The sequence below is a fragment of the Tachyglossus aculeatus genome, chromosome 3, assembly GCF_015852505.1.
Source record: "Tachyglossus aculeatus isolate mTacAcu1 chromosome 3, mTacAcu1.pri, whole genome shotgun sequence".
Lineage (NCBI taxonomy): Eukaryota > Metazoa > Chordata > Mammalia > Monotremata > Tachyglossidae > Tachyglossus > Tachyglossus aculeatus.
Window position 1 is genome coordinate 32,540,431 of NC_052068.1, and position 27,493 is coordinate 32,567,923.

At 43.6% G+C, this 27,493-nt stretch overlaps 1 non-coding gene across 1 annotated transcript; it reads left to right on the top strand.

Annotated features, from left to right (window-relative positions):
- The first annotated feature begins 24,338 nt into the window (after window positions 1–24,338).
- LOC119926400 lies at window positions 24,339–24,477 on the top strand. The gene has a single exon (XR_005450279.1). It is a non-coding gene; the product is annotated as a small nucleolar RNA SNORA7 (small nucleolar RNA).
- The last annotated feature ends 3,016 nt before the right edge of the window (window positions 24,478–27,493 follow it).

The window sequence follows — 27,493 nt, forward strand, 5'->3', positions numbered from 1 at the left end:
CCAGCTCTTTGGGAGAGTTTGTGCTAACCAAGGTCCATCTCTCCTTGGGACGGGCAAGAAGAAGAAGAAGGTAATGGTACTTGTTAAGCACTTACTATGTGCCAAGCACTGTTCCAAGCACTGGGGTAGGTGCAAATTAATCAAGCTGATTACAGTGCACTGTCCCACATGGGGCTCACACTCTTAATTCCTAATTTAAAGCTGAGGTGACTTGAGGCCCAGAGAAATGACTTGCCCAAGGTCACTCAGCAGATGTGTGGCAGAGCTGGGATTACGACCCAGGTCCTTCTCACTCTCAGGCCCATGCTCTATCCACTAAGCCACGTTGCTGAGAAGCTTTGTGTTTGCTTATTTTTCTTTAAAAAAGAGACAAAAAATATTTATTCAGGGATCATTGCAGCCACTGCCCTGCCCAACGGAGCACAGACAGGAGTCTAGAAACAGGCCAGCATCAAATTGCATTATATGACTGGGAAGGGGAGGTGGCACCATGTTGGATCGTAGTTCCACCCTTTCCCTTTGGGATTGGTAGCATTGTTAGGATGCCCGGACAAATTTGAAAGCTGATCAAGCTATGCACATAGTAAGCGCTTAAGAAATGCCATTAAAAAAAAAGAAAAAAGGTCTCTTAGAAAAACAGCACCACCACCGTGGAACCATTGCAATTGAGTTGCTAGACATGTTCCCTGCCCACAAGAAGCATACATTCTAGAAAGGGAGACAGATATTAAAGCAACCTATTATTTTGTTCAAATCAAATCTTTTTTTAATGGTATGATTAAGCACTTACTATTCGTTTATTCAGTCAGTCATATTTATTGCACACTTAATGAGCACTGTACTAAGCATTTGGGAGAGTACAGCATAACAATAAACAGACACATTCCATGCCCACAACAAACTTACAGTCTAGTGGGGGAGAATGTGCCAGGCATTGTACTAAGTGCTGTGATAGTTACAAGATATTCAGGTTGAACACAGACCATGTCCCACATGGGGCTCACAGTCTTAATCCCCATTTTACAGATGAGGCAGCTGAGGCACAGACAAGTTAAGTGGCTTGCCCAAGATCACACAGCAGACAAGTAGCAGAGCCGGGATTAGAACCCAGGTTCTAAACCTAGCACGTCAGTTTAGACAGGCTTTTCCACACCCCATTCAAAATGAAGTGTTTTCATTGTTTATGAGCTTTGACAGAAAGGAAGACAAATATCATCCACTTCCCTCAGTTGTCCTTACCTCAAACTAAAGAGAATGCTCACAGCTCCCTGGCATCCTTCGAGTCAATACATCTTGCGCTTGAAGGCTAAAATATCAAAAAACCTGCTGATGTGGCCATTTGGCTTTGAAGAATACTGCAGGTTCTGGACACTGAGAGCACAACTTTGATTTGTGTAATATTTCCATCAAGACCTATATCCCTTCACATGTCACTTCCACATCTCCTGCTGTTAGCATTGTAGATAAATGCACAGGACTTGTTATTGGGTTATTTTTCTGCCAAGTTGGAGCTCTGAATCTGTAAATGTTATAAGATATTAATCATTATATCCCCCACAATTCAGAACAAGTCATTAGCCCTTGCTCACATCATCCCTATTGTCCAGCTAGGGTAGGAATAGCTTCTCCAAAAGAACTGGGTCTAGTGGTCAGGCACTTTGTGCATTTGAAATGCAGCTCTTCGCTGTAAAAACAAAGGCTGAGTGATTAAGTGAAGACCGGCTGCTGGCTTACTCCCCCCTTCTCCTTCTCCCCTTCCTCCTCTGACTTCTCTTCATCATCATCAATAGCATTTATTGAGCCTATGCAGAATACTGTATTAATTAGGCTCTTAGGCTTGGAAAGCTACAAAAGAGATAGAAGACATGATCCCTGGCCTCAAGGAACTTGGACATTTTCCCATGTTCTTTCTGCACTCACCTGGACTTGGGTTGAGCTTAGTAAGCAATGTGATTTATCCTGGTGTGGTCTTTAGCAGTGTTGTCTAGTGGAAAGAGTATGTTAATTTATCAGTCGATGGTATTTAATGAGCATTTACTGTATGCAGAGCACTGTCCTCATCTCCTGAGCACTAAGGTACTCACTCTACCACCTCCCCAGCACAGTACTTAGGTGTATATCTTTTAACTCTGTTGTATCCCTCTAGCTGTGATTTATTTTAGTGTCTGTCTCCCTGTATAGATTGTAATAATAATAATTTTGGTATCTGTTAAGTGCTTTCTACATGCCAAGCACTGTACTCAGTGCTGAATTGGATACAGGCAAATCGGATTGGCCACAGTCCCTGTCCCATGTGGGGCTGACAGTCTCAATCCCCATTTTACAGATAAGGTAACTGGTGCACAAAGAAGCAAAGTGACTTGCCCATGGTCATACAGCAGAGAAGTGGCAGAGCTGGGATTAGAACCCACGACTTTCTGACTCTCAAGCCAGTGCTCTATTCACTGCACCATGCTGCTTTGGGGAAGGATTGTGTCTACTAACTCTATTATACTCTCCCAAGTGCTTAGGACAGTACAAGGCACACAGTAAGTGCTAAGGACGTACGAATGATTAATTAATTCTTGAAGACCCAGGATCTAGTATCAGCTCTGCCAATTGCTCAGATGTGTGACCTTGACCAAGTCATTTAACCTCTCTGAGCCTTTGTTTCCTTACCTGTAAAATGAGGTTGCAATAGCTCCTAAACCGTTCTGGAGTAGAGACTATGTTCAATCTGATAACCGTGTACCTACTCCAAAGCTTGGTACAAAACGTGCACTTAATAAATGCATTAATTATTATCCACTGGCAAGGCAAGTGAGACTGAATTGGACGGAGCTGAAGTTGTGATGCAAATTACAGTTGGAATAAAATAATGAATGCCCACGTATCACCCCAAGTTTATAACTGTGACATTTGCTAAGCATTTACTATGTGTCAAACACTGTACTAAGCATTATGGAAGACACATCTGGGACTTACAGTCTAAGATCAAGAGAACAGGTACTTAATCCCCATTTTAAAAATTAGAGAACTGAGCCACGGAGAAGTTACTTGCCTGAAGTAACAGGCAAGTGGTGGGAACTGGAATTAGAACCCAGGTCTTCTAACTCCTAGGCCCATGCTCTATCCACTGAGCCACAGAAGCTATCAGAGGACCAGATGTCCTCACATCTAATGTTTGTCTTTGGGAGAAGAGAAGAGCTGTTAAGATGAGGGGGAAAAATCCAAAAAAAAAACTTAATTTAAGAAAGGAACACTACAGTATTTTGATATATTGAAAATTCATCATGTTTGTACTAAGAGATGAAACTAAACTGTAAGCTCCTGGTGAACAGGGAATAATAATAATTATGGCATTTATCAAGTGCTTACTATTAAGTGCAAAGCACTGTTTTAAGTGCTGATAGCATTTGTTAAGTGCTTACTATGTGCCAAGCACTGTTCTAAGCCCTGGGGGGGGCAGAATACAAGGTAATCAGATTGTCCCATGTGGGGCTCATAGTCTTAAATCTGCATTTTCCAGGTGAGGGAACTGAGGCCCAGAGAAGTTAAGTGACTTGCCCAAAGTCACACAGCTGACAAGTGGCGGAGCTGGGATTCGAACCCATGACCTCTGACACCCAAGCCCGGGCTCTTTCCTCTGAGCCATGCTGCTTCTCTTTTACCAACTCTGATGTATTGTAATAGAAGCAGCATGGCCTTGTGGAAAGAGCATGGGCTGGTGATCAGAGGATCTGTGTTCTAATCCCCTCTCTGTCACTTACCTGCTGGATGACCTGGGGAAAGTCACTCAACCCCTCTGGGCCTCAGTTCCCCCATCTGCAAAATGGGGATTCAATACCTGTTTTCCCTCCTATTTAGACTGTGAGCCCCAAGTGGGACTTAATGTTCTTGTCTCTATCCCAGAGCCTAGTACAGTGCTTGGCAAATGAAGATGATGATGATGGTTATTTGTTAAGCACTTATTCTGTGCCAGGGCTGGGAAAGATACAACCAAATTCATTCATTCAATCGTATTTATTGAGCACTTACTGTGTGCAGAGCACTGTACTAAGTGCTTGGGAAGTACAAGTTGGCAACATATAGAGACAGTCCCTACCCAACAATGGGCTCACAGTCTAGAAGAAATCTAGTTGGACCCAATCTCTGTCCCATGTGGGGCTCACAGTCTCAATTCCCATTTTACAGACGAGGTTACTGAGGCACGGAGAAAAGAAGTGACTTGCCTAAGGTCACGCTGCAGACAAGTAATGGAACTGGGTTTAGAACCCATGGCCCTCTCACTCCCAGGCCCATGCTCTTCATAGTCAGTGTTTAACAAATACCATAATTATTATTATTATTTCTCTCCCAAATGCATAGTACAACTCTCTATATAGAGCAAACGCTCAATCACTGCCATTGATTGACTGATTATATAAGACCCACACATATGCCTTCCCATACTTACTCTCTCCTATTGCTCAATCAAAGAGATTAAGCTTAGAAACACCTCTCCCATCCTGAGCCCAGATCTTTCCAGGTGGGTTAGCAGGCCTGATCGACAGACGGGTTGAAAAAAGAAGCCAGAAAATGAGAAATCATCAGACTTTAGGATCGGGACTATCAATATCCAGGCCACACAATAGCTGTGGTTTGTTCATGGGCAGAGGAATATCTCTCATGCTGGTGGTTAGAATTTTTATGCTCGCTTATGCATATGGTATTATCCCATTATTGCACGACCTGTAGCGTATAATTGGGCAGAGGGTGGGCTATTAAAAGTAAAAGCTTTTTTATTTCATTTGCTCTCACGTGACTCTTTGCCTTGAAAGCCCGTCGGTTTAGTGGCCAACCATTTAGTTGGTGCAATCACCTGCAGTACAAATCTTTACAACTTGACCTTGCCCCTTGGGAGTCAAGAGGGGTGACCACTTTTCCATGGTTAATTCAGGCAGGTGGCCAGATTTCAGAGCTGAAAGGATTAACTCTAGTAGCTCAGGAGAAGAGTCAAGAAGCAGCATGGCCTAGTGGAAAGAGCAATAATCTGGAAGTCAGGGGACCTGGGTTTGAATCCTGATTCTGCCACTTGTCTGCTGTGTGACCTTGGGCAAGACACTTAATTTCTCTGTGCCTCCGTTACCTCATCTGTAAAATGGGGATTAAAACTGTGAACCTCATGTGGGGCATGGACTGTGTCCAACCTGATTAGCTTGGATTTACTTCGGCAATTAATGGAGTCCATGGCACGTAGAAAGTGCTAAACAAATACTATTTTTAAAAAAAGTATTATAGAAGGAGAAAAGCAAAAACAGAAGAAATGTAATTTTTATTGACATGCATAATGCCTTCGGAGAGAGGGACATTAGAGATAGTGACCCTATTATCTGTACTTTGGATCAGCTGTATTTTTCTGCAATGGGCTTTTTCCTTTCCTTTGGGACGTTATATATGGTTCATTCATGCATTCATTCATTCAAATGTATTTATTGAGTGCTTACCGTGTGCAGAGCACTGTACTAAGTGCTTGAGAGAGCACAGTACAACAATAAACAGACACATTCCGTCCCTACAAGGAGCTTACAGTCTAGGTTTAGGTCCATTTCTTTCAAAGTAATGTTTTACATTAATTTCATCAATGTCGGTCAGACTTCAAATTGGACACTGAGGTCTCTCTAAAAGAATAATAAATATGGGATTTGTTAGGCATGCATTGTGTGCTGATTGCTGGGTTAGATACCATGAAAGCAGACCAGACACAGTTCCTGTCCCAAATGGGATTCAGTGTGCAAGGGGAATGAGGGAAGCAGACATTTAATCCCCATTTAACAGATGAAGAAACTAACCTAATGGATAGAACATGGGCCCGGGAGTCAAAAGGACCTGGGTTCTAATCCCTGCTCTGCCACTTGTCTGCTTTGTGACCTTGGGCAAGTCACTTCACTTCTCTGTGCCTCAATTCCCTCATCTATAAAATGGGGATTAAGACTGTGAGCCCTCTGTGGGACAGAGACTGTAACCAACCCAATTATCTTGTATCTACCTCAGTGCTTAGAACGACGCCTGGCACATAGTAAGTGTTTAACAAATACCACAATCATTATTATTATTATTATTATTATTATGGAAGAGAGAAGTTAAGTGATCCACCTAAGGTCACACAGCAGACAAGTAGTGGAGCTGAGCTTCTAATCCAGGGCTTTGGATTTAACTTTTACCATAAGAAGCAACATGGCATAGTGGATAGAGCACAGGCCTGGGAATCAGAAGGACATGGATTCTAATTCCGGCACTGCCACTAATCTGTTGTATGACTGTGGGCAAATCACTTCACTTCTCTGTGATACAGTTACCTCATCTGTAAAAAATGGGGATGAAGAGTGTGAGCCCACTGTGGGACAGGGACTGTGTCCAACTCGATTTGCTTGTATCCACCCCAGCGCTTAGCACATTGCCTGGTACATATTAAGCACTTAAGGAATACCATCATTATTTTGCCTCCCAGGCATGTACTCTTTATGCTAGGGCATGCTGATTCTCCAATGCAACAAGATCTGTTCCTTCCCTGTGTTTCTAAGAGAGCTCTCTTCGCTGTGCTGTTCTGTAGCTGCAGAGGGCTCACTCATTTTCCTTGCCATCTTCCCAGTTTTATATCTAATCAGAGTGTATATCTAAGCTTGTGTGTGAAACAAACACACTAAACCCGATAATGGCCTTGTTAAAGCTTTTATAACATTTGGAGCATTTACATTTGGATTTGTTCCAGGCATGGAATTGACTGAATGATACAGAACTTTAAAGTTTACCCACTCCCGAATGGTATTTTTTTTTCCCGTCTGAATTTCCCAATCTGCTTCTTTCTTTCTCCATCTCCCTCTCTCTCTCTTTTTTAATTCACATGATGGATTTTCTGTTTGAAAGAAGATGAGCTGAGAAAATGGCAAACTGGGGATTGATGAAAGATTGCTAACATTTCAACATTTCTCTGTTTATTCTCCATCTACACCTACACCCTTGGAGAACTCATTCACTGCCTTGGTACAGTGCTCTGCACACAGTAAGCACTCGATAAATGTGATTGATCAATTGATTGATTCAACCCACCCCAATAACGGTTCATAAATGAGGTCATGTGAGTGAATGTGTTGCTATAGAAAATAATAAATATCTACTCTATTCTAATGAGCTATAAATTCTATTATAGCTATAATTTTATTTGTTCTGACGATTTTGACACCTGTCTACATGTTTTGTTTTGTTGTCTGTCTTCCTCTTCTAGTCTGTGAGCCCGTTGTTGGGTAGGGACCGTTTCTATATGTTGCCGACTTGTACTACCCAAGCGCTTAGTACAGTGTTCTGCACACAGTAAGTGCTCAATAAATACGATTGAATGAATGAGTGAAATTAAATCAACCATTTTCTAAAGTGGCCCCAACGTTTTATTCAAATTTGGATTGAGGTATTCTTCAAGGCTGCTTCTATTACATCTCTTTTAAAACTTCAAACGCTTCATCTCCTGAGGGATGCTCACTATCTTAGTTTTTCTAAGAAAATACCTGTGTTGGTGATTACTTGAAGTGGGGCAGACTTTGACATTAAACAATGTTTTTGCTCCCAACAAAAAAGTATCCCCATCATCAGCAAATCTGGTAAGTATGAAGAGAATTAGCAAGTATTGTTTGAAAAAAAAAACGGATACTGAATCTCAGAAAGGTATTGAAGAGCTCACATTCCCCCAAGAATTAAACTGGTTAGAGGGATCTCCTCACCACCCACTTCCAAAGACTGTGAGATAGGGACTGTGTCCAATCTCCTAGTATTTATCTATCCCAGAATTTAGATTAGTGTTTTGCACATAGCAAGAATTCAATGGGATATAGTGTGGTCTAGTGGAAAGAGCACAGGCATGAAAGTCACAGGACCCGGGTTCTATTCCTGACTCTGCCACTTGTTTGCTGGGTGACCTTGGGCAAGTCACTTAACTTCTCTGTGTCTCAGTTTCCTCATCTGTAGAATGGGGATTAAATCCTACTCCCTCCCACCTAGATTATGAGCCCCATGTGGGTGAGAGACTATATCCACCCTGATGAGATTGTATCTATCCCAGCATTTAGAACACAGCTTGGCCACCTAACGAATGCAGTAGTAATAATAATAATATTGTCATATTTACTGCACACATACCATGTGCCTAGTGCTGTACTAAGTGCTTGGGTATAGTTTCATTTATTTATATTGATGCTATTGATGCCTGTTTACGTGTTTTGATGTCGTCTCCCCCCTTCTAGACTGAAGCCCTTTGTGGGCAGGGATTCTCTCTCTTCGATGCTGAATTGTACTTTCCAAGTGTGTAATACAGTGATCTGCACACAGTAAGCACTCAATTAATTAATGCATTCATTCAATCGCATTTATTGAGCACCTGGGAAGTACAAATCGGCAACATATAAAGACGGTCCCTACCCAAACGGTCTTACAGTCTAGAAGGGGGAGACAGACAACAAAACAAGTATAAATAAAACTGAATGAATGAATTAATGAACAACGCAATAGACACATTCCCTGCTCACAATGAGCCCACAATTATTAGTAATATTAGTATTATCATTATTATGACTACTGCTGAATGCAATTAATAAAGATAATGGGACACAGGGGGTTCCAGGAAGAATTCAACAACTCATCTGGAATCTTGAGCTACTCACGTCTCCATTGAGAAGACCAGTTGGTAAGGATCTAATATTTCAACACACACATTCTGACTTTGCAGTACTTAAATCTACCCACTGATCTTGGCACACCTGCGTGTCTTCCTCTGCAGGAGATTGATATTTAATATGACCACTTAACATCAACTTTGCCCAGGCATAGCATGAGACAGGAAGGTAAGATTGCCCAAATTGCTTGCTCAGGGACGGTGGTGTCTCCTGGGCTTCTAGATGTCCAATAATATTTGAGGGCTCTACCCTGCATAAGGCAGCAAGCTGGGATGGGAAACAATGGCCAGCTGGAGAACTACCCAGCCTGCTTGGAATCCTCAATATCATTTCCCTATTAAGTTGATGGATCTGCCAGGGCTTAATGTTTTAGTCGGGTAACAACTTCCAAATGGAGGAAGGCTGAGTGCAACAGATGCCCTGAATGTTTTCAACCCTTTGCCTTTTGTGAAACATTTGGAATTCATTTCAGCAGAGGATGGGCGCGGACTCTGAACTAGTGTTTAGCGATAGGATCTGGCTAATATTATCAAGGAATTCCTTGAGTTCCAGAACACATTCCCCCAGCTACAAGGGGGAAATGTTACCCGTGTGATCAATGCTCCTTATACCTGTGAAGAAGCAGCAGCAATCCTGATAAGCCTTGGCCGGCTGAGTGTGTTGAGTACAATGCACAAGTTGGGAGTGTGTCAGTAGCTAACTTAACTCCTAAAGTTAATGGAGGAGCATATTTTCTGGGAAAAAGATCCACAAACTCTCTTATATGACTCTATTGTTACCCCTATATCCCCAGGCTGGCAAGGTTGGGCTATCAGATGGTTTCATTATGCCAGGTTTCTGATGGGAGAAGCGTTTTCAGAATATTCTGAGGATTCATCAAGCATTCTCACTTATCCTCTCACCCATTCACCAGCCAGCAGAGTCACCCCTATATTATCTACTTTTCCAATACATTGACCCAGCCATGTTTTCTCCCTTTTACACAGACCAATTCACAAATTCTATTGTCTTTCTTCCTGTTTCTCAGATCTCTGAAGTCTCCTCTTATCTCTTTCATTTTGATTTGTGTAGAATACTCCTTTCCCTTAAACTCCTGGAGGGCAGGGATTGTGTCTACTCACTTTACTGTATTCTCCCATACACTTAGTTCTGTGTTCTGAACAGATTAAGCACTCAATAAATACCACTGAATGGTTTCCTGTTGTATCTTTCTCCTTCTTTGTCCTGTTTTTCTTCCTTTTCACCTTTTTTAATTTTTCAATTGTAATATTAATAATAATGATGGCATTTATTAAGTGCTTACTATGTGCAAAGCACTGTTCTAAGCGCTGGGGAGGTTACAAGGTGATCAGGTTGTCCCACGGGGGACTCACAGTCTTCATCCCCATTTTACAGATGAGGTAACTGAGGCCCAGAGAAGTTAAGTGACTCGCCCAAAGTCACATAGCTGACAATTGGCAGAGCAGGGATTTGAACCCCTGACCTCTGACTCCAAAGCCCATGCTCTTTTCCACTGAGCCATGCTGCTTCTCTAGTGGCATTTGTCAAGTGCTTACTATGTGTCAAGCGCTGCAGTAAAATCAAGATAATCAGGTCAGACAGTCCCAGTTTCAAGTGCAAGGGAAGAGAAGAACAGGTATGTATCTCCATTTTATAGATGAGGAAGCTGAGGTAGAGAGAATCAACCAATAAATGTTTTTTTTGAGTGCTTAGAAGTTAAGTGACTTGCCCAAGGTCACATAGAAGGCAAGTGGCCTAGCTAGGATTAGAACCAAAGTCTCCTGTCACCCAGGTCTGTGCTTTTCCCACTAGGTCATGCTGCTTTGCTGCTTTGTTTCTCTGTTTTTGTTTGTTTGCTTCTTCCGTATTTCCTGGTTCACTTTTCTAAACATTTAAAATATCCCTCTCTTTTCCTATTTGGGTTTTTTTGCGTGTGTATCTTTCCTTTTTCTCTTTTTCCATTCATTCTAATGGCCTTTATCCTGCTTCCATCTTATATCACTGCCATGAAAGTACTCCACACTCTCAGTTTCCCTGATTCTCCCAGTTTTCAGGGTGTCAACAAGGAGTGGGTGGGACAAGCTGAGAAGACCACCTCTTCCCCAGTGACAGGTCTAGAATGGGTGAAAATCAGGACAGGCAGCTTCACTAGACTGTAAGTTCCTCCTTTAGACTGTAAGCACCTCCTCCAAGCTGTAAGATCCTTGCCGGGCGAGAGCATGTCTACCAACTCTGTTATATTGTGCCCTCTCAAACGCTTAGTACAGTACTCAGCACACAGTCAGCGCTCAATAAATATGATTGATTTATTACTGCATCAGCTTCCGTGCTCACCTCTCTGCCTCCTGTCTCTACCCACTCCAGTCGATACTTCACTCTTCTGCCCGAATCATTTTTCAACAAAAACATTCACTCCGTGTTTCCCCACTCCTCAAGAATCTCAAGTGGTTGCCCATCTACCTCTGTATCAAATGAACTCATTACCATCGACTTTAAAGCACTCAATCACCTTGCCCCTTCCTACTTGATGTCCCTGATTTCCTACTACAATCCAGACCACATATTTTGCTCTTCTAAGGTCAATTTAGTCCCTGTACCTCGATTTCATCTATCTCACCACTGAACACTCACCCATTCAGTGGAAAGAGCACGGACTTTGGAGTCAGAGATCATGGGTTCTAATCCCTGCTCCTCCATTTGTCAGCTGTGTGACTTTGGACAAGTCTCTTCACTTCTCTGGGCCTCAGTTACCTCATCTGTAAAATGGAGATTAAGGTGGTGAGCCCCACGTGGGACAACCTGATCACCTTGTATTCCCTCTCCAGTGCTTAGAACAATGTTTTGCACATGGTAAGCACTTAACAAATTCTACCATTATTATAATTTATTCATTCATTCAATTGTATTTATTGAACACTTACTGTGTGCAGAGCACTGCACCAAGTGCTTGGAGAGTACAATACAACAATAAAGAGAGACAATCTCTGCCCGCAATGGGCTCATAGTCTGGGGGAGTGTGGGGAGGCAGACATCAATACAAGTAAATAGGCATTAATATAAACAATTATATTTATTATAATATAATAAATATATTATTATGAGAGGGGAGGGGGAAATCTCGGGGAGTGTGGGAAGGGAGACATCAATACAAGTAAATAGGCATTAATATAAATAATTATATTTATTATAATATAATAATTATATTATTATGAGAGGGGAGGGGGAAAGAGCAAAGGAAGTGAGTCAGGGAGTGGGAGCTGGAGAAAAGTGGGGCTTAGTCTGGGAAGGCCTCTTGGAGGAGGTGTGCTTTCAGTAGGGCTTCGGGGTGGGGGGAAGAGTGATTGTCTTGTGGATTTGAGGAGGGAGGGCATTCCAGGCCAGAGGTAGGACGTGGGCCAGGGGTCGACGGTGAGACAGGCGAGATCAAACCACGGTAAGAAGGCTAACACTAGAGGAGCAGAATGTGTGGTCTGGGATGTAGAAGAAGACAAGAAAGGAGGGGACAAGATGATAGAGAGCTTTAAAGCCAATAATGAGGAGTTTTTGTTTTACATGGAGATGGATAGGCAACCTCAAGTTATTTGAGGAGGGGGTTGACATGTCCTGAAAATTTCTGTAGAAAGATAATCCGGAAGCAGAGTGAAGCTTAGACTGAAGTGGGGAGAGGTAGGAGGTTGGGAGGTCAGAAAGGAGGCTGATATGGTAATCTAGGCAGGATAGGATGAGTGATTGTATTAACATGGTAGCAGTTTGGATGGAGAGAAAGGGCAGATCTTGGAGACATTATGAAGGTGAGATGGACAGAATTTGGTGACGGATTAGATATGTGGGGTGAATGAGAGAACGTAGTCAAGGATGACACCAAGGTTACAGGCTTATGAGACGGGAAGGATGGTGGTGCCATCTACAGTGATGGGAAAGATTGGGAGAGTACAGGGTTTGGGAGGGAAGATAAGGAGCTCTGTTTTGGACATGTTGAGTTTGAGGTGGCAGGAGGACATCCAAGTAGAGATGTCCTGAAGGCAGGAGGAGATGCGAGCCTGGAGAGAGGGAGAGAGAAAAGGGGAGGAGATGGAGATTTAGGTATCACTTCCAGTCTCTGGCCTGGAATGCCCTCCATCTTTATATGCGACAATCACTTCCCCTACCTTCAAAGCCTTATTGAAGGCACATCTCTACCAAGAAGCCTTCCCTGACTAGGCCCTCATTTCCTCTTCTCCCATTAATTTCTGCATCGCCCTTTCATATGGATTTGCATCTTTTATTTACCTCTCCCTCAGCACCACAGTACTTCAGCGCTTAGAACAGTGCTTGGCACATAATAACAATAATAATAATAATAATAATTGTGGTATTTGTTAAGTGCTTACTATGTGCCGAGCACTGTTCTAAGTGCTGGGGGAGATACAAGCTAATCAGGTTGTCCCCCCTGGGGCTCACAGTCTTCATCCCCATTTTCCAGATGAGGGACCTGAGGCCCGAAGAAGTGAAGTGACTTGCCCAAGGTCACCCAGCTGACAAGTGGCAGAGCTGGGATTAGAACCCACGACCTTCGATTCCCAAGCCCACGCTCTTTCCACTAAGCCACACTGCTTCTCTAAGCTTATTAGTAAGCGCTTAACAAATACCATCATGATTATTATGATGTACACATCAGTAATTTATTTATTTATAGTAATATATGTCTCCCGCTGCAAACATTAAGCTCACCATGGGCAGGAAAAGCATCAACAACTCTAGTATTCTCCCAAACACTTCGTACATTGCTCTGCACACAGCAAGTGCTCAATACATTCGATTGACTGATTGAAAAGGGTAGGTATGCGTTGGATCAGCCCCATCACCACGAGCAAGTTGTGAAACGGTTTCCAGGAAAGATGAAAAGACAGACCAATCTGAAAGCTGGCAGGTGGCACAAACTCAACCTGAATTATACCTCTCACTTCCCTCTGCCCCTCCTTTCCTTTCAGCGCAGCCCTCCTGATTTCTGACGGGTGGCACTTGGAGGGAGTGGCATTAAACCATGTGGGAATGACACTGGCCCAGAGGAAAAAATCCTTTTAATCTTGAAAGTGAAAGAAACAAGGCATTAATGGAAAACATTCAAGAGGATGGATTGACCCCAGGTTTCTCTGCTAAATCTTTTATCACTTAATAACAGTGGTATTTGTTAAGTGCTTCCTATGTGCCAAGTACTATACTAAGTACGGGGTGATACAAGATAATCAGACTGGACACAGTCCCTGTACCACATTGGACTCACAGTCTAAAGGGAGGAAGAGGAGATATTTAATCCTCACACAGCAGGCAAATAGCAGAGCAGAGATCAGAAGCCAGGTCCCCTGATTCAGAAGCTCACATTTTTTCCCCTAAATCATGCAGCATCTCAAAATGCAACAGAAGCAGCGTGGCTCAGTGGGAAGCACCCGGGCATAGGAGTCGGAGGTCATGGGTTCGAATCCCAGCTCCGCCACAGGTCTTGGGCAAGTCACTTAACTTCCCTGGGCCTCAGTTACCTCATCTGTAAAATGGGGATGAAGACTGTAAGCCCCACGTGGGACAACCTGATCATCTTATATCCCCCCCAGTGCTTAGAACAGTGCTTTGAACATAGTAAGCACTTAACAAATGCCATCATTTTTATTATTATTATTATTATTATTATTATTATTATTACATATCACTGAATGACTGGTTGATTGAGCTCAGGCAGTTTGTGACCATTAAAACTTTATGGGATTGTTTCATCATCATCCTCGAGAAGCAGCATCGTGTGGTGGCTAGAGCTCGGGCCTCAGAGTCAGAAGGTCACAGGTTCTAATCCCAGCTCCGTCATTTGCCTTCTGTATGACCTTGGGCAAGTCACTTCACTTCTCTGTGCCTCATCTCTAAAATGGGTATAAAGACAGTGAGCCTCATGTGGGACAGGGACTGTGTCCAACCCAATTTGCTTGTATCCACCCCAATGTTTAGTACAGTGCCTGGGACATAGTAAGCTCTTAACAAATACCACAATTATTATTACTGTTATTATTATAACTATAATAACTGTGGTATTTGTTAAGAGCTTTCTATGAGCCAAGCACTTAAATAAGTGGAGAAGCAGCATGGCTCTGTGGAAAGAGCATGGGCTTTGGAGTCAGAGGTCAGGGGTTCAAATCCCAGGTCCACCACTTGTCAGCTGTGTGACCTTGGGCAAGTCACTTCATTCATTCATTCATTCATTCAATCATATTTATTGAGCACTTACCGTGTGCAGAGCACTGTACTAAGCTCTTGGGAAGTACAAGTTGGCAACATATAGAGACGGTCCCTACCCAATAGTGGGCTCACAGTCTAGAAGGGGGAGACAGTCACTTCACTTCTCTGGGCCTCAGTTCCCTCATCTATAAAATGAGGATGAACACTGTGAGCCCCAAGTGGGACAAACTGATCACCTAGTATCCCCCCAGCACTTAGAACAGTGCTTTGCACATACTAAGTGCTTAACAAATACCATTAAAAAAAAGTGCTGAGGTAAGTGCAAGATAATCAGGTTGGACGCAGTCCCTGTCCAACATGGAGCTCTTCATTGCAATTGCTATTTATTGCAAGTTTAAAAATGTGCAGATGGTCTGACCCTGAAACACTGAGGTACTATCACCCTTGTGTTCTCTTATAATCATTATATCATTTGGTAAGTGCTTGTCATGTTCTAAGCACGGTACTAAGCACTGGAGTAGAAACAAGGTGATCAGGATGAACCCAATCCCTGTCCCACATGAGGCTCACAGTCTAAAATATCTCCGCTCCAACTGGTTTACGCGACACGCCTGCTTGTTCACTGACACCTGGTCGTCAATCCCAACTACTGTATTTCGGGGCAATTACGGATCTCTCCTTAGCTGCCCAGCTGCTTGGATTTTCTGTAGGGTGGGTAGTACATGGAACATCCAATAGCTTTTTTCAGGATGTGGTGGCTTTCAGTGCATTTCATTCCCCCAACACAGCATTCCCCTGAGTTTGCCAAGGGAGTTTTATTCTATTTCTCTTTATTTCTAGACTATGAGCCCATTGTTGGGTAGGGACCATCTCTATATGTTGCCAGCTTGTACTTCCCAAGCACTTAGTACAGTGCTCTGCACACAGTAAGCACTCAATAAATACGATTGAACGAATGAATGAATGAGTTAGCAGCTGCCATCCAGCTGAGAGGAGGACTGTGGCGAACCCTGAGCAGGGTTTGCGCCCGTGTTCCTCTGGGTCATATCTGTCTGGAGACTGCATTGTCCCCTGATTCTTTTTCAGAAATGAATCAGCAATTTGACTCCTAACGCTTAAGGAGAGGCGGCAGATTTTTGAACCCTTTTGAGTCTCGACACTTAGAGACCGATCTAATAAACATAAAGCATTTTAGGGCTTTAAAAATCTCATGATTTTTTTTTTTTGAACAAAGAAGAAGACATGGAGCAGGAAGAAAAACACCCTCCGAAGTGCCAAATCAAAGAGTCTGAGACTAGACAGAGATCACCGTTGGCTCTGAGCCTTCAAAGAAATGGCTTATCCTTGCACATTAAAAGGTGTGATTTTAATCTGATGGTGGCAGAGCAGAGGGGCTGCAGACTTATTTCTTTTCCATCCTTGATTCACAAAGGAAATAATATTTATCTGAATTGTAAATCAAGACCCACAGCTCACCAAGTCCCAGGGAACATTTGCAAATCAAACCAGAATGAAGATAACCTCTGGATTCAGCATTGATAACGCAGGCCTAGTAACTTCCTTACCTATTTCAGCTGACATCCTGCCTGGCCTGCTGAGGCTGGTGGTACCATCTTGTTTGGCCAGAAGGTTAAGACATGCCTCAGAGAGACTTCCACCATTTGAACTACTTAGAATCAATTAAGCATATTTATTGAGCTCTTACTGTGTGCAGAGCACTCTACCAAGCACTCGGGAGAGTAGGGGGGTAGACACGTTCCCTTCCACAATATGCTTACAGTCTAGAGGGGGAAATAGGCATTAATATAAATAAATAAATAAATAAATAAATAAATAAATGAATAAATAAATAAATAAATAAATAAATACATAAATAATGATTATGAATGTTAAGTGCTGTGGAACTTTGGGAGGGAAAAATCAGTTGGTGCAAATTCATTCATTCATTCATTCAACAGTATTTATTGAGCTCTTACTGTGTGCAGAGCACTGTACTAAGCACTTGGGAAGTACAAGTTGGCTACATATAGAGATGGTCCCTACGCAACAACGGGCTCACAGTCTAGAAGGGTAAGGGTGATGCAGAAGGGAGTAGAAGAGGAAATGATGGCTTAATCAGGGAAGCCCTCTTGGAGGAGATGCACTCTTAATTAGGTTTGGAAGGTGGAGAGGGTGATCGTATGTTGGATATGGAGGGAGAGGAAGTTCCAGACCAGAGGCAAAACGTGGGTGAGAGGTCACCTTCACAACATCGCCAAGATCTGCCCTTTCCTCTCCATCCAAAATGCTACCTTGTTAATACAATCACTCATCCAAATCCTGACTGGATTACTGCATCACTTCCCTTCTCTCCTTCTCCAGCCCAGCCCACACACTCCACTCCTCTGCTGCTAACCTTCAAACTGTACCTCGTTATCTCCTGCCCTCCCGTGGTCCCCTGGCCCAAGTCCTACCCCTGGACTGGAATGCTCTCCCTTCTCATATCGGCCAAACTAGCACACTTCCCCCCTTCAAAGCCCTACTGAAAGCTCATCTCCTCCAGGAGGTCTTCCCGGACTAAGCCTCCCTTTTCCTCTGCTCCTCCTCGCCTCCCCATTGCCCCGACTCCCTCCCTCCTCACCCTACAGCACTTCTGTATCTATGTGCATATTTATTATTCTATTTATTTCATTAAAGATGTGTACATATCTATAATTCTATTCCTTTATATTGATGCTATTGATGGCTATTTACTTGTTTCGTTTCGCTTTGTTGTCTGTCTCCCCCCTTCTAGACTGTGAGTCCATTGTTGGGTAGGGATTGTCCCTATTTGTTGCTGACTTTCCAAGCGATTAGTACAGTGCTCTGCACACAGTAAGCGCTCAACAAATATGATTGAATGAATGAATGAATGAATGAATGAAAGAATGAAAGATAGAAGAGATCAAAGTACCCTGCTTAGGTTGGGGAAGTGGGAAGCCTAGGTTGTAGGAGGAAATCGGTGAAGTAAGTTAGGTTCCGCTAATGCTAGCCTTTTCAATGTACCTAGATCTCCTCTGTCTCACTGCCGACACTTCGCCCACATCCTGCCTCTGGCCTGGAATGCCTTACCTCCTCAAATCAAATAGACAATTCCTCTCCCCACTTCCCTTATTGAAGGCACATTGCCTCCAAGAGGCCTTCCCTGACTAAGCCAGCCATTCCTCTACTCCCATTTCCTTCTGCATCACTCTGACTTGCTCCCTTTGTGCATCCCCCATCCCAGCCTCCCAGTGCTTAGGTAAATATCTGTAATTGATTTACACTTAATCCTTTTTTGTATTAACCAAATGTCTGTGTATGTGTGCCTGTATGTGTGCACGTGCATGTGTGTGGATGCTTCTTTGTACATGTATTTTCAACTCCCCCTCACCCAAAATCCAACATATACCTCATTCCAGCATGTGGGGGGGTGATACAGCCAAAAGTGGACGGGGACATTTGTGGGGGGATTACATGGTCAGTGGCAAAGTGTTCTAGCCAAAGATCCACTGAGGGAATCTCCCAGGATAGGACAGAGAAAGAAAGTATCCTGAACATTAGAAGGCTGATATGAGTGGCAATCAATCAAACAATCAATGATATTTATGGAGGGCTTACTATATGCATAACACTCTACTGAGTGATTGGGATAGTACAATACAACAAGACTTGGTCATGCCAAAGGGAGAGAGAGTAAGGGAAATGAGAGATTAGTCAGGGAAGACCTTCTGGAGGAGATGTGCTTTTAGGAAGGTTTTGGAGGTGGAGAAAGTGGTGGTCTCTCATATAGTACGGGGGAAGGAATCCAAGCCACAAGGAGGACATGGGCAAGATAGACGAGATCAAGGTACAGTGAGTAGGAAGAGAAGCAAAGCATGCCAGGTGCGTTTTAGGAGGAATTCAGTGAAATAAGGTTATTTCATTAATCTTCACAAGCCTTCTTTGTTTCCTTACCCAAGGCACAATGATCCCCACTTTATAGAAGATGAAACAGAGAGGAACAGGGTTTACCAAGGCAGATAGGGCAGTTGACAAAGGGATCGAGGAATTCTGCCTCCTCAAGATCTACCAGCTTTACCTATGCTCCCTCCCCATAATAGGATCCCAAACCCACTGAGGAAGGCCTGGTAGCTCACAGTAGGGTCTGGTGACACCCAACATTGCCATTTCTCATCCTGGTTCTGGTCCCAAACCAGCTCAGTTCAAAGCTGCCCAACTCCCGTTGTTCTCCGAGCTCAGCATCAAACCATCAATCAGTTCTATTTATTTATTTGTTTATCTTTTAATGGCATTTGTTAAGTGCTCGCTATGTGCCAGGAACTTTCCTAAGCACTGGGATAACCACCACCTCCGCAACATTGTCAAGATCCGCCCTTTCCTCTCCATTCAAACCGCTACCCTGCTCATTCAAGCTCTCATCCTATGCCGTCTGGACTACTGTATCAGCCTCCTCTCCGATCTCCCATCCTCCTGTCTCTCCCAACTTCAATCCATACTTCATGCCGCTGCCCAGACTGTCCTTGTCCAGAAACGCTCTGGGCATGTTACTCCCCTCCTCAAAAGTCTCCAGTGGCTACCAATCAACCTACGCATCAGGCAGAAACTCCTCACCCTCGGCTTCAAGGCTGTCCATCACCTCGCCCCCTCCTACCTCACCTCCCTTCTCTCCTTCTCCAGCCCAGCCCGCACCCTCCACTCGTCTGCCGCTAATCTCCTCACCGTGCCTTGTTCTCACCTGTCCCACCGTCAACCCCTGGCCCACGTCTTCCCCTTGGCCTGGAATGTCCTCCCTCCGCACATCTGCCAAGCTAGCTCTCTTCCTCCCTTCAAGGCCCTACTGAGAGCTCATCTCCTCCAGGAGGCCTTCCCAGACTGAGCCCCCTCCTTCCTCTCCCCCTCTTCCTCCTCTCCATCCCCCGCGCCTTACCTCCTTCACTTCCCCACAGTACCTGTATATATGTATATATGTTTGTACGTATTTATTACTCTATTTATTTCACTTGTATATATTCTATTTATTTTATTTTGTTAATATGTTTTCTTTTGTTCTCTGTCTCCCCCTTCTAGACTGTGAGCCCACTGTTGGGTAGGGACCGTCTCTATATGTTGCCAACTTGTACTTCCCAAGCGCTTAGTACAGTGCTCTGCACACAGTAAGAGCTCAATAAATACAATTGAATGAATGAATGAAGTTATGGAGTTGGACACAGTCCATGTCCCACATGGGGCACGGTCTTAGTCCCCATTTTAGAGATGAGGTAACTGAGGTGCAGAGAAGTGACATGACTTACCCAAGGTCACACAGCAGACAGACAGCACAGCCAGGATTAGAATCTGGGTCTTTCTTCCTCCCAGGCCCTTGCTCTATCAACTAGGTCACGCTGCTTCTTTATTGAGCACTTACCAATGTGCAGAGCACGCTATTAAGAAATTGGGGGAGTACGATGGACAAATAAAACAGAGTTGGCAGAGCTCTTCCCTGCCCACAAGAGGCTTACGGTCTAGAGAGGCCCAAGGGCCTCTGGGAGCTGTGGCACAGATGGTAGGGACTGGGTGGAGAGGAGGGAGGAAGGTGAAGTGGAGGGTGGTTGCACAAAGCTTCCAAGAACATCTGGCAATTAATCTCCACTTTGGGGAGTTCCAAAATGTTGGCAAGCTCTTTTTCCAGCTGGCCTGGGAACCACTGTTCCTCTACAAGCAGGTAAATAGGCCAGATGGTCTGTAATTTTACTACTGTTTCTAGTATGGATGATGAGCCCCGCTCCCTGCACCGCAATCCCCCTTCCAGTACTGAAACGTTTTTATTCACCTTTTGACCACAGAGAAACAGAGTAATTACTGAAGGGCCAAGATAATGACTGGAACTGCACACCCAGAAAGGGATGACACTGTTATTCCAGGCAACAGAAATTCAGCCGGGTTATTGGTTGGTTGGTGAATTCAGTTTTCGTTGGATGGTTGTTTTTAAAGGTCGGGAGCTCTTTAAAGGCTGCAATCTTGTCCAGGGTGGTTGTTTAATTTATTTTTGCAAAATGAGGAGAACATTGAAAAAATATGCTTGAGTCGGAAGACTTGGAAAAGGGCTGCACTGTGTGAAGGAAGAGAAGGAGCCCTGCTTGGAGAGTAATGGTAATTATTGCATTTGTTAAGCACTTACTATCTGCCAAGAACCGAACTAAGCACTGGGATAGGTACAAGATAATCAGGTCAGATATAATAATAATAATGATTCATTCATTCATTCAATTGTATTTATTGAGCGCTTACTGTGTGCAGAGCACTGTACTAAGCACTTGGGAAGTACAATGATGATGATGGTACTTGTTAAGCACTTACTATGTACAAAGCACTCTTCTAAGCACTGGGGGATTACAAGGGGATCAGGTTGTCCCACATGGGGCTCAATCCCCATTTTAGAGATGATGTAACTGAGGCACAGAGAAGTTAAGTGACTTCTCCAAAGTCACACAGCTGATAAGTGGCAGAGCTGGGATTAGAACCCATGACCTCTGACTCCCAAGCCCGTGCTCTTTCCACTGGGCCACGCTGCCTGTCCCATAGAGGACTCAAGGTCTAGGTGGAAGAGAGAGCACATAATCAATCCTCATTTTACAGATGAGGAAACTGAGACACAGAGAAGCTAAATGACTTTTCCAAGGTGACAATTACATTATCGGTGTTTCTCACCACTAAAGCCCAGCCAAAAGAGTCACAGAATAATTTTAGCAGCGCCTGACTCCAGTTAGCCTCCCCTGGGTCCTAAATCATTCTGGTTCTTCTGTTCTCTAAACATTTTGGAAATGTCTTGTCCAGTGCTTCCCAAGTCCCTGCACTCCTATCACTGCCATCACCTTTCCATTGCAGACCCAGAGTTTCCCTGAAGATGAAGGAACAATCCAGGGGCTGGTTACCATGCTCTTCCAGGGGCTAACTACAGGAAGCTCATAGAGAAAGCACTCTCTCCCCTTCCTGTAGCTTCCCATGTATCATGGTTTCTCAATTTGATAGCAATGAAAGCAATTCTGGTTCAAATGGCCTTTTCGTAGGTCTAGTATTTTCCCCTCAGGACTCTCTGTACTTCCCTGAAGATGACCCAGGGCTCATGTTTCCCTGCTCATTTCCATCTTCTCTCAAGGTATCCCAGATTCCAGTCTCCCCACTCCGAGTGTTTTATATGCAGGGTATTTTAGCATCCTGTTCCCCCTCAGAGAAGCAGTGTTGAGTAATGGTTAGAGCACAGACTTGGTAGTCTAATTCTGGACTCTGGGCTCTAATCCTAGATCTGCCACTTGTCTGCTGTGGGATTTTGGGCAAGTCACTTAACTTGTCTGGGTTTCGATTACCTCATCTGTAAATGGGGATTAATACCATGAGCTCACATGGGACAGGGACTGTGTCCAACCTAATTAGCTTGTATCTACTACAACGCTTAGGACAGTGCTTGGGACATCATCATCATCATCATCAATTGTATTTATTGAGCGCTTACTATGTGCAGAGCACTGTACTAAGCGCTTGGGAAGTACAAATTGGCAACATATAGAGACAGTCCCTACCCAACAGTGGGCTCACAGTCTAAAAGGGGGAGACAGAGAACAAAACCAAACATACTAACGAAATAAAATAAATAGGATAGATATGTACAAGTAAAATGAATAGAGTAATAAATATGTACAACCATATATACATAAAATGAATACCACAATTATTATTATTATTAATATTATTGCTATTAGAAGGAGTCTCACCCCTCCAGAGTCCTTCTTGTGGATCCCGAATCTCTAGAATATCCTAACCCTAATTTGGCATCCTCTCCGATCTCTCCCTGTGTCCTGTTTCTGTTCTGGGTCTAGCTTGAGTTTTTCCTATATCCTGCTCTCCCAGGAACATGACTCACTACCTCCTCACCTCCAATACGTCCAAAGGTATCTTCTCCAACTAACCGGCCCTCCTACTTTCTCCCCAAACCTTCTTTCTGATTGGCTAAGCTAACTATTTATGCTTTCCTCAGAGAGGAGCACCACAGGGTAACTCTCATGGCTTCCTCTTCTCCCTCCTGAGGGCAGGGCACAGCAGACAAGGGCAGAGCTGGGACTAGAGTTTATTACATGTCAAGCATTGTTCTAAGTGCTGGGGTGGTCCATTGCCTTCTAACTATAAATCATTTGCACCTGTTTTCCCTGCTAAAGCGTCAACTTCCTGAGGGCAGTCATCTCGACTTCCAATTTTCTCCCAAGCCCTTATTAAACTTCTCTATGCACAGTAGGGCCTGCAGTAAGCTTAGAGTCTAGAAGGGGAATAAGAGACTTTCAAGCCGAGCACGGCTATTTAAAATGAGCAAGGGAGGACTTTTACTTTTCTTTGCCGTCCTTGATGGGAAAGTGGGTTAATCATCTCATGAAAGATTCTTCTATGTGTTGTTGGTGAGCATATCTAATTTAGAACTTTGTTTACTAAAGGAATACTATGTGTTTAGGAGCTTGTTTATCACAGGTTATGGTGTGATCTGGCTTATGTTTTATGTTTTTATTAGTTCTTGTGTATTAAGTTAAACTTTGGTGATTAGTTGAGACTTTTTGGAATACCCAGAAGTGCATTAGCTTTCTTTTAAGCCTTTTTCTTACTAATGCTGTTTGACCAGCTCATCCTGAAGACCCATATGGATAATCACTGCAGTTCTATGGTTAGTAATTCATTCAGTTGCATTTACTGAGTGCTTACTGTGCACAGAGCACTGTACTAAGCACTTGTTATGTTACTCTGAAGCATTGTAAAGGGTTTGGAGTCCCGTTAAGAAATAACTTGTGTGATCCAGGCCAGTTGAGAGGCGTACCAGTGAGGAGAGTGTAGGAACAGAGGACCAGAAGTTGAAATAACATAAGCCAAGCCAGTGAGCCAATAAATTACCAGGCAAAAATTAACAACCCTACACCGGGCTAGATTTACTTTCTACCAGTCCCCCTCACCTTAACCATGGTGACGATTCTTCCACCCAGCTGGACTTCTTTAATATAAAGAATAATTTTTAAGCACTTACTATATTCCAGAAACTGTATTAAGCACTGAGCTAGATACAAGATAATCAGGTCCCACATGGAGCTCATAGTACAAGTAGGAGGTATTGCAACCCCATCTTATAGACGAGGGAACTGAGGCACAGTTAAGTTAAGTGACTTGCCCAAGGTCACAGAGCAGATAAGTGCTGGATCTGGGATTAGAACCGAGGTCTTCTGATTCCCAGGCCCATGCTCTTTCCATTAGCCCATGCTGCTCCCAAACTGTGAACCTGTAATCTCTAGCTTAACATCATGGCAGGTTTATGTATCATTGTGAAAGAACATTCAGACTTCTCTCTAACTTCAAAATAACTGCTGTTTTGATTTCATGGCTTTGGAAAAATCATCTCACTTGACATAACCATGTAAAACTGATTTTAAATCACCTATATCTACAATGTCCTTCTCAGGGTTGCACCTGGAGAGTTTCCAGTAATCTACCAGTCTCGATTAAGGGAGGGAGAGGTCAAGCTGAGGCCTGCCCATTCCATGCCTAGCTTGGGCAGTGGCTAGCGAGTGGAAGGCAATCTGCTACAAATCAAAATTCACCTCTGCTGGGCAGCAGCAGCACAGGAGAGTGTCAGAGACTCAGGTTTACCGCACGAAAGGAGGCAGTGGTAAACTTTTTTACTAAATTTTTACCAAGAAAACTGTAAGTATACACTACCAGAATGACTGCAGATGGAGAGTGGGGCATTCTGAGAGAGACGTGTCCATGGCGTCGCTATGGGTCAGAGACAACTCTATGGCATAAGGCAAGACAATGCACAGTAAGCATTCAATAGATACTATTGTTTGCCTGATTGATCTATAATTGGAGGGTATGACCAGGCGGAAGTTAATCGTGTAATTTTGTTTGGGAAACTGAGTTTATGACATAAAAAAACAGACTATCCAAACCGAAATTATACATGCCATCCTGTGTGTATTGGGCCACCTGATTAAAGCTCCAAAAGAGAAAAGATTTGTGCTTCAGGAAGGAAAAATCTCAGTGGTGTTGACCTTCCATTTTGACTTTTATGTCCCCTAAATCAGCAGCAGGACTTATTGAAGCCCTTCATGTCACAGCTACCCTTTGTAGATGAAGTCGCACCAGGGGAGTCTTTAGAGCCATAAAACATGGGGCTGCCTTGACATATATTCGGGTGTCATAAAAGATTGAGTTTTGAAAAATCCTTCCATTTTGGAAGGGCTTGCTGGGCAAGTCCTGCCTGGAGAGACTGATAAACTCTGATGAACTCTGTGCATCACTTCCTCCTTTCTTCCGTGCCCAACCCGGGCAATTACTCTGTCGGAAATTCAAGTGGAACCATCAACAAGGAGACTGGACATGACTAGAGCCAGACTTGCCAGCAGTAGGTAAAGTGCTCATTTGTAAATGACACAAATAAAGCCTTTTTTTAGACAAAACAATGATAGCCCAAAGGTGGTCAAATTGTCCTTTACTGGTTCCCGACTCGTAATTATTGCGTCCCTGTGTTTTTTGAGGTGGTAAAATCTTTGTTTTCCAGAAGAATAAACAGAGCTGACCCAGGTCAGAAAACATTATGGATCAACTGCGAATCAAAGCACACGGCTGAGAATCAGAAGGATCTGGGTTCTAATTTAGCTTTTCTGTAGTATGACCTTGGGTAAGTCACTTAACAGAGAAGCAGCGTGGCTCAGTGGAAAGAGCCCGGGCTTTGGAGTCAGAGGTCATGGGTTCAAATCCTGGCTCCTCCACTAGTCAGCTGTGTGACTTTGGGCAAGTCACTTCACTTCTCCGTGCCTCAGTTCCCTCATCTGTCAAATGGGGATGAAGACTGTGAACCCCCCCGTGGGACAACCTGATCACTTTGTAACCTCCCCAGCGCTTAGAACAGTGCTTTGCATGTAGTAAGCGCTTAATAAATGCCATTATTATTATTATTATTATTATTATTACTTAACTTTTCTGGGCCTCTGTCATCTCATCTGTAAAATGAAGCTGAAGACTGTGAGCCCTATGTGGGACATGGGTTGTATTCAACCTGATTATCTTGTATCTACTCAGGGCTTAGTACAGTGTCTGCCACGTACTAAGTGCTTAACAGATATGTTAAAAAACCAAACCAAAACAAATTTGTTTAGCAGAAAGACTATAGGCCTAACTGGGAGGCTAGGTTCCTACCTGTAATTGTATAACTCTGCAGGCTGACGTGGAAGTTTTAGGCATATGGACTTTCTTTTCTGATTTAGGTTTTGCTCATACTTAGCAGCCCTAGCATAACAGCAGATCAGCCCTGGCATAGATAATTGAAATCCACAGATAATGAAAACATTTAGCCATTATTTTCAATGTCCTACTCCCTACCAATAATAATTATCAATTTACTGTATTTATCGAGTGCTTGCTGTGTACAGAGCACTGTATTAAGCACTTGGGAGTGTATGGCAAAACAAAGTTGCTAGACACCTTTCCTGCCCACAATGAGCCTAAAGTCTAGAGGTTTTTCTTAAGCACTTACTAAGTGCCACATATATGGTACTAAGCTCTGGAATAGATACAAGATAATCAGGTCAGATGCAGCCCGTGTCCCATAAGGGACTCACAATCTAAGCAGGAAAAGAACAGGTATTGAGTCCCCATTTTACAGATGAGGAAGCTGAGTCACAGAGAAGTAAAGTGACTTGCCCAAGGTCACACAGCAGGCAACTGGCAGAGTTGGGATTAGAAGCCAGACCCTACAACTCCTAGATCTGTGCTCTTTCCATCAGGCCACACTGCTTCAGCATAACAGCTTAGAAATAAGCAAAATTGAATAATAATAATAATAATGACATTTGTTACACACTTACTATGTGCAAAGTACTGTTCTAAGCGCTGGGGAGGTTACAGGGTGATCGGGTTGTCCCACATGGGGCTCACAGTTTTAATCCCCATTTTATAGATGAGGTAACTGAGGCACAGAGAAGTTAAGTGACTTGCCCAAAGTCACACAGCTGACAGTTGGCGGAGCCGGAATTTGAACCCATGACCTCTAACTCCAAAGCCCGTGCTCTTTCCACTGAGCCACGAGAATGCCTCTTTCTGAGTTCCTTTTATTACCCTTCCCCACCCTCCGGTAGAGATGAAGAGGAGAGAAATGACCAAAAGGTGGACAGCAGGCTCACTACGTGTGAGAGCTCAGATCATCCTCAGTGAAGTCATACAAAACCGAAGGGGACTCCGGATCGTTTCTCAGATCAATTCCAGGCAATCCAGTGCCACAGATATGCCCTGGCTTAGTGGGGCAAAGGGCATGAGGAGCCATGTGAGATGAAAATCTCTTCAAGCTGGAACACGGTTTTTTTTTTCAGGTGCAAGGATTCAATTGGCCTTGGGCAGGATGTGGCCTTTACAGGGCATCTCACACTTGAGCAGGAGGAACAAAAGGGCAGACTGAGGAGTTGGCACGTTGCCACTCGAGGTGAAGGAGACAATGGCTATCTGAGGTCTGCTGGTTCATTCTTGGTTTACATTTGCATAATGTCTAGTGTCGACACAGGTGCCTGGTCAATAGCCAATTGTTAGTATAGTCTTTAAAAATAGAAGAG